This window comes from Humulus lupulus, chromosome 2, assembly GCF_963169125.1.
Source record: "Humulus lupulus chromosome 2, drHumLupu1.1, whole genome shotgun sequence".
Classification (NCBI taxonomy): domain Eukaryota; kingdom Viridiplantae; phylum Streptophyta; class Magnoliopsida; order Rosales; family Cannabaceae; genus Humulus; species Humulus lupulus.
In genome coordinates, this window is record NC_084794.1 from 260,106,112 (window position 1) to 260,114,496 (window position 8,385).

The following is an 8,385-nucleotide window of genomic DNA, read 5'->3' on the forward strand; positions in this document are numbered from 1 at the left end:
GGCTGAGAATAAAGGGTCGGTCTAATTTATTTCTACTGTTTTCTATCTCTTTGTAAGTCTATCCTTTATCACTTAGGTCAAACCCGAGGCTCGGGGTGCCGGAAACGTCCTCGAGGGCAAAACGGTAAAATTCCCCAATATTCCCGCCTAGACTTGCTAACCTCAAATATATCTCCATGTATTTATTTTCATAACCCGATAGTCTAAATAACTACCCGATACCTAAAATACCCCTGACTTATCCAAAGTCAACTGCTAAGCCCCGTTGTGACTTTTCCCGCTATCTAGCCCTAGGATCGCCCCGAGTCGTGCTCTGCAAACCTACCCACATAATAATGTGGTTCTCACAAATACCATATTTATATCACATTAATGTCAATATAGTCATACAGACATTTTAATCATATAATTATGCATTTAAATCAATATATTCATGCAAACCATATTTAACCCAATTATGCCCTCCCGACACACTAATCAAGGCCCTTAAGCCTCATTAGCGAATTTGGGGTCATTACAAAGTGTCTTGGTTAACGGGTCAGCCCAGTTCTGTTCCGACGCTATCTTCATAACAGTCACATCACCTCAGTGTACAATCTCTCTTACCAGATAATATTTCCTTTTTATATGCTTCCCTCTCTTGTGGCTACTTGGTTATTTGGAATTAGCTACTTTTCCACTATTGTCACAGTACAAGATTAGTGGCTTATCCATATCTAGAACAACTTTCAGATCAGTGTAGAGCTTCTTCAACCAAACTGCCTCCTTAGCTGCTTTCACAAGCCGCTATGTATTCGGCTTCCATGGATGAATTAGCTATGCTGGATTGCTTAATGCTTCTCCAGACAACAACTCCTCCACCAGAGTGAACACTAACCTAGATGTCGATTTTCAACTGCCTTTGTCTGATTGGAAATCATAATCAGTATATCCAGTAGGGTTTAGCTCACCCCCCGAATATGCCAGCATATAGTCTCTCATTCTCCTTAGATGCTTGAGAATGTGCTTTACTGCAATCCAGTGTTCCAAACCATGATTTGATTGATAACGACTTACAATCCCAACAACATAACATATGTTGGGCCTAATACACAACATAGCATACATGAGACTCCCAACTTATGAAGCATAGGGATACTTTCTCATATTCTCTTCCTCTTGAGGTGTCTTGGGACAATGTTCCTTGGAGAGAGCAATTCCATGTCTGGTCGGCAATTGACCTTTCTTGGAATTTTCCATGGAGAATCTTTCAAGCACCTTATCTATATAATTAGCCTGAGAAAGTGCCAAGAGCTTGTTCTTCCTATCCATTAGGATTTGGATTCCCAGAACATAGCTCACCTCGCCCAAATCTTTCATTTAATTATTTTTAGCTAACCACTTCTTTACATTTGACAATGTCTCTACATTGTTCCCAATGAGAAAGAACTAAGAAAACCACCACTTTTCCTTTGATATATTTATACACACATGCTTCGTCGACATTCTGTTGGAATCCATATGTTTTAGTTGTTTCATCAAAAGTGGTATTCCTAGATCTAGATGCTTGCTTTAATCCATAAATGGATTTTAGCAACTTACACACCTTTTGATCTTCCCATTTCTTTATGAACTCTTCTGGTTGTACCATATAAATACTTTCATCAAGATAGCCATTCAGAAATGCTTTCTTTACGTCCATTTGCCATATATCATAATCATTGACAGCCGTTATGGATAAGAGGATACGAATGGATTTGACCATGGCCACAAGAGAAAATGTTTCTTCATAATCAACACCTTTTCTCTGAGTGTAACCTTTGGCTACAAGCCTCGCTTTGAATGTCTCTACTTTCCCATCTAAACCTCTTTTTTTTCTTGTATATCCACTTACACCCTATGGGCCTGACATCTTCAGGTGGATCCACAAGTTCCCAGACAAAATTTGAATACATCGATTCCATTTCTTGGTTCATGGATTCTCGCCATTTCTCCTTTTCATGATCATCCATTGCCTCTTTAAAGGTAGATGGATTGTCCTTGTCTGTATTAGAAACAAGGGCATGTGCCTCACGTTCGTAGCGAATATGTTTTCTCACAATCCCCCCACTACGACATTGCACCGAGACTTCTTTTTTAGGAATCATGGTTTCGCCGGTTTGTCGTTTATCATTTAATGATGAAGATGATTGTGATGGAATCTTATCAGCTGTGGGTTCCTCCAATACTACCTTGCTCCAAGGTTTATAGTTATTCATATAGTCATGTTCAAGGAATATCGCATTTGTTGAAACAAAAACCTTTTGATCCTTGGGACTATAGAAATAACCACCTCTTGTTTCTGGAGCGTAGCCAACAAAAATGCACACTTCCGACCTTAATTCAAGTCTCCTTAATTTAGGTGTAAGAACATGAGCATGACATCCCCAAATGTGGAAATGGTGCAATCTAGGTTTGTCTCCATTCTACAGTTTCAGTAGCGTTTTGCTAATGGTCATAGATGGGACTACATTCAAAATGTACGTCGCCGTTTGAAGTGCATATCCCCAGAATGAGAGAGGAAGTGAAGAGTAGCTTAACATAGACCTGAACATGTCCAATAAGGTCCCGTTTCTTCTTTTAGAAATGCCATTTTGTTGTGGCATTCATGGTGCTGTGAGTTGGGATAGAATACCGTGCTTCAGCAAGAAATCTTTGAATTATAAATCCAAATATTCTCAACCTCGATCAGGTCGGTGTGCAGTGCTTCTTGATTTCTTGTATCACTGTGGGCCATGTGAGGATATTGTGCATCATCGGTACGAGCAGTATTCTTTGTACGATCCATAATCACATGCTGGAGGAGGGCCTTGTCATGCTAAACAATACCTCTACACAGTGAATGTTACGATGGGTCGATGTTAGCCCGATGATCACCTCCCCAATGGTCTGTGCGTACAATAAAAAAGGGGAAAGGAAGAGGTGAGACCACTGAATAATGCTGGTCGGTGTATCTGTTTTGTATTATACTAACCAGTATAATATGACGAATAGTGAGAAGCACTGACCAACAAATAAAGCTGAACAAAGAATAAGAAGTTCTGAGGACACAAAAATTTCAGAAAATTTTCAAGAACTGTTCTTCGTGTTCTTTAAAAACACCAAACACAAATCAGCCAAAGAAAGGCACCGAGAGCTATATTTTCATGAAATCAAAGGCTAATATGAGAAGCCCATTCCTAGAACTACCCAAAACATTCACTTAAACCTAGATGCAGGCAACATGCAAATACCACCCACGACTATAGTAAAGAACGCAGGTAGAGAAAAAGAACAAATTATCTCACACACAATGCCAAGTTAAATAGAGAAGTTTGGAAAACTTACTTTCTATAGGAGTATGGCACCATAAGCGTGCTCGTGGTGTGATGGTGGTGTGACACAGAAGTTAGGGCACAGACTGTAACATCCCGTGTTTTGAACACCGTTAGTAGCCGGTTGGAGCCGGTGAAGAATTATGTGAAATATTATTTCTATAAATAATATTATGTGAAATTATGTTATTTCATGAATTTTATTGCCATTGTGCTAATTTGGTAAAAATTTTAGGCCTATGCAAAGAAAAATTGGTCTTGGACCGAGGGGTGAACCCTAATAACGAATAAATCTCGGATTAGGTAAAATGAGGAATACTATGGCATAAAAATATTTGGCAACTGGGATTGTATAGCCGAGACAATACAATTTAGAAAAATTTATTGAAGATTTAATTCCAATCTACCGAGCTTAAGAATGGAAATTCTTGCCCGAGCCTTTAAGGAAATTTTGGTCAATTTGAGTAAAATACAAAAATTATGTGTTATGTGACAAAATTTTATTTTTGGTCACATTTATTTTATTTTATTTAGCTTGAAGATATTTGAAAACTATAGGGTAAAAATTTGGTTAAATTAGAAAGTAAAATTACCAAAAGGCCCTTGAGTGCATGAGAAGTGAGTTAAAAGGAACAAGGGCATTTTAATCATTTCCAAAGGTGGAGAGAAGGTGTGATGGGTGGCTAGGATATGCCCTATGTGTACGTGCTACTACCCTAGAGCCGTTACCATGTGATATATAAATGTGCCACTAGCTCACTAAACGATGTATTAGACCAAAAGTGTGGTTAATTTAAAAAAATGGAGACTTGGTTAATGAAAATTACATATAAAAGGGGTGGTCATTCATTATAAAATTATTACATTGGGCTCCCAAAATACTGTTTAGAAACATATTTACAAATCAAAAGGTTACTTATAGTTGACCTAGGCGACAAAATCAAACATCCAAAACCGCTCCTCAAACACTCTAGCCGTGGTGGCATGGTAGGCCAAACATGTACACACCGCTCCATGCCCACCAACTCATGGTTGTTTGAACCTTTTCCTTGCCCTTACCTGCACCACAGAGCACCCGTGAGCCGAGGCCCAACAAGAGAACTTCACAGCAGAGCATACAATAATTCACTTCAACAAATACGTACTTAAATAAAAAACACCAAGTAATTACACATTTCTATTGGAATGCATAACATTACAACACTATAATAGCACAGTAGCATACTGGCAAATCAGCCTATAGTATAGCAACACATCAATATAGTAACACAGCAGTACAATAACATAGCGGTATAATAACACAACAGCCTAATGACACGGAAGTATGATAACACTACAACACAATACCACAGCAGTGGCCTTCGCCGATCGGGATGCATTATCAGGCACCAAGTCCGTGGTCCTAGCTTAGCGAGTGTGTACAACACCCTTGAGGGTCTCACCCTAGCGGCCGCATTCGACAGGCATAACGCTAATCTCGGCCCTTTGTCGCTCCCGACTCTTGCTGCTTCCGGCTCTTGCTGCTTCCAGCTCTTGTCGTTCCCGGCTCTTGCCGACCAGTCATAATCACATGTATGACATAATAACAATAAACAATACATACAATGCTATATATCACATAGCTCTATGGGTACAAACAGTTCACTTACCTGGTGTCCCGAGTTGACAACCTAAAGCGATCCCGAGCACGACTCCTAATCCTGAGCCTAAGTGGTAAGACCTAGTCACAACGTATTAATAAATATTCATAATGATCTAAATCAATTAAAAGCATTCAGAATAACATACTGGCCTCTAGGACCTCGAATTCTACTAAACCGGGTAGTAGAATACTTCCCGAGCCTTAACATTTGGGTTCCATAGCCTAAAACCTTCAATTCCCTTCTTTTCCCTTTTCTTTCCATTTTGGGTTGTGGCATGCCCTTTAGGGCTGTGGCGTGCCTACAGGTCAGAGAGCAGAGCTCTCTTTGTTGAAGGAAGTGGGTCGTGGCATGCCCCCTAGGGTCGTGACGCCTGGGCAAACTAGAGACTTCTTAGCCTCTTCAAAAACGCGGGTCGCGGCACCTGAAGAACAGGGTTGTTGATCGGGCCTCCGAAACCCAGAAATTCACAATTTCTACTGTGTTTTTTCCTTAGACAAACCATAAATCCTCATCCAATCCAACCCTTGTACTCAAAATTCAGCCTACAGTTCATATCACAGCCTATAGTTCACCCTAAATTCCTAGCTCATAACCCATCCAAACTCCACAATCAAATCAAAGTTTACACCTAAGAAAAACTTAAGAAATTGCAACAAAACTTCAGAAATTCAGTAATAGAATTCTTACCTCACTTGATGATTCCGACCTTAGACTGGATTCCCGACTCTTCCATATGCAAATCCCCAACTTCCAGCTAAAATTATGAGTGTTCCCCTTCAATTCTTCCCCAAAATATTTGAAGTCACCAAGAGAGGGAAATAGATCTGAGAGAGAGATAAGGGCTGGGAATTTCTAGTTTTTTTTTTGTTGTTTCCTTAGTTCTAGTGGCTTCTCACAGCTTCCCAGCTTGCTCTAAGCTATCCCTTAGTACAAAATGACCCATTTACCCCTGAGGTCAAACCTTAATTCTTTAATGCCACCAAGGGCAATCCCGTCATTTTCCACCTACCGCTAATTCCTCGAGTGTTACTATAAATCCTTTTTAATCCCGACGTACCCAAATAATTACTCGTTACCCGGTAAACCCCATGCACATGCCAAGTTCTCAAAATATCCCTAGGCTCACCCCGAGCCAGGTATCTGACCCCGTTGTGACTATTCTGCTAATCTGTTCCCTAGGATCGTCTCAGACTACACATCCCAAATATTGCCCCATAACATTGGGGTCTCACTCATAACACATGCATATTTAAATTTATGCCCTAAACGGGCCAAAATTACAAACATGCCCCTATTCATCGAAATGGGCCCACATGCATACTTAATACTCATAAGCATGCATGTCTAATTACATTACCACACAATTCATTTATAACACATCATCATACATATAATCCATCACTCTCTCATATAATCCCAATTAGGCCCTTTAGGCACTGTTGTCAAGGCACTCAGCCTTAATATCGAATTCGGGACGTTACAACTATCCCATCCTTATCCGAATTTCATCCTCGAAATTTATTAAAATACCTCAGGATATCAATCCTGAAAACCTAACTATAATCCCAGAAGCAGGTCCTTTACTTTGTCACTACTTGCAACACTTTCACAAGTACGATAGTCTTAATCTGTAAGATTTCTTGTCTTTTATCCAGAATTCCACTTGCTTTTCCTTACACAGTAAGTTCCACTAAATTTCTAGGGTCTCCTCCCCCAATCAGGGGTTTTACTCGTCACCCGTTTCTTCAACATCGGCACCAGTAACACCTCGTAAGCCTCTACCCATACTGGGGTAAGACCAAACTATAGGCCCCTGGCCTAATCCCTTTTAGGATCTCACAAACTTACATCAACTCTTGAGTCAAACTCCTCTTTCCTTTCTGAACCATCGATCCTTGTTAGTTCATAACACATGGAGGACACAAAGCCCTCAAACCTGGAACTCCACATTCCCATATTTAGACCTGGAACGCAGACATTCCTGCCCTAATTATTCTTAATAATTGCACTTGTCCTCTGAGCCATTTCTGAACCAGGATACTTCCTGTCCCTGGGTTCATTTTTTCGGAATAAGTATTTCTCATTCCTTGTCTCAAATTATCCTATTTAGAGTCACCATAAAACCTTAGCATGTTCTAATACCAAGTTGTAACACCCTACTACATTAGAGTCGTTACCATGCGATTTATAAATGTGCATTAGCTCGCTAAACGAGGTATTAGACCAAAAGTGTGGTTAATTTTTAAAAAATGGAAACTTGGTTAACGAAAATTAAATATGAAAGGGGTGGTCATTAATTATAAAAGTGTTACATTGGGATCCCAAAATACTATTTAGAAACATATTTACAAATCAAAAGGTTGCTTATAGTCGACCTAGGTGACAAAATCAAACATCAAAAATTGCTCCTCAAACACCCCAGCTGTGGCACCCAGGTAGGCCAAACATGTACACACCATTCCATGCCCTCCAACTCATGGTTGTTCGACCTTTTTACTTGCCCTTACTTGCACTACAAAGCACCCGTGAGCCGAGGTCCAGCAAGATAAATTCACAGTAGAACATATAATAATTCACTTCAACAAATACATACTTAATCAAAGACAGCAAGCAATTACACATTTCTATTGCAATGCACAACATTACAGCAGTATAATAGCACAGTAGCATACTGGCAAATCAGCCTGTAGTACAACATCACATCAATACAGTAACACAGCAGCCTAATGACAGAAAAGTATGATAGCACAACAACACAATACCACATCAGTGGCCTTCGCCGATCGGGGTGCATTATCAGACACCAAGTCCGCAGTCCTAGCCGAATGGGTGTGTACAACACCCTTGAGGGTCTTGCCCTGGCGGCCTGCATTTAGTAGGCTTAATGCCAATCTTGGCCCCTTGTCGCTCTAGGCTCTTGTCTCTTTCGACTCTTGCCGCTTCTGGCTCTTGCCTCTTCCGGATCTTGTCATCCCACCTCTTACTGATCAATCATAATCACATATATTACATAATAATAATAAACAATACATACAACGCTATACATCACATAGCTCTACGGGTACAAATAGTTCTCTTATCTGTTGTCCCGAGCTGACAACCCAAAGCGATCCTGAGCACGACTCCTAATCCCGAGCCTGAGAGGTAAGACCTAGTCACAACGTATTTATAAATATCCATCATGTTCGAAATCAATTAAAAGCCTTTGGAATAACATACTAGCTTTCGGGACCACAAATTCTTTAAACCGGGTAGTAGAATCCTTCTCGAGCCTTAACATTTGGGTTTCAAAGCCAAAAACCTTCATTTCCCCTCTTTTCCCTTTTCTTGTCATTTTGGGTCGTGACATGCCCCTTAGGGCCACGACACGCCTATAGGTCAGAGAGCAGAGCTCTCTTTACTGAAGGACA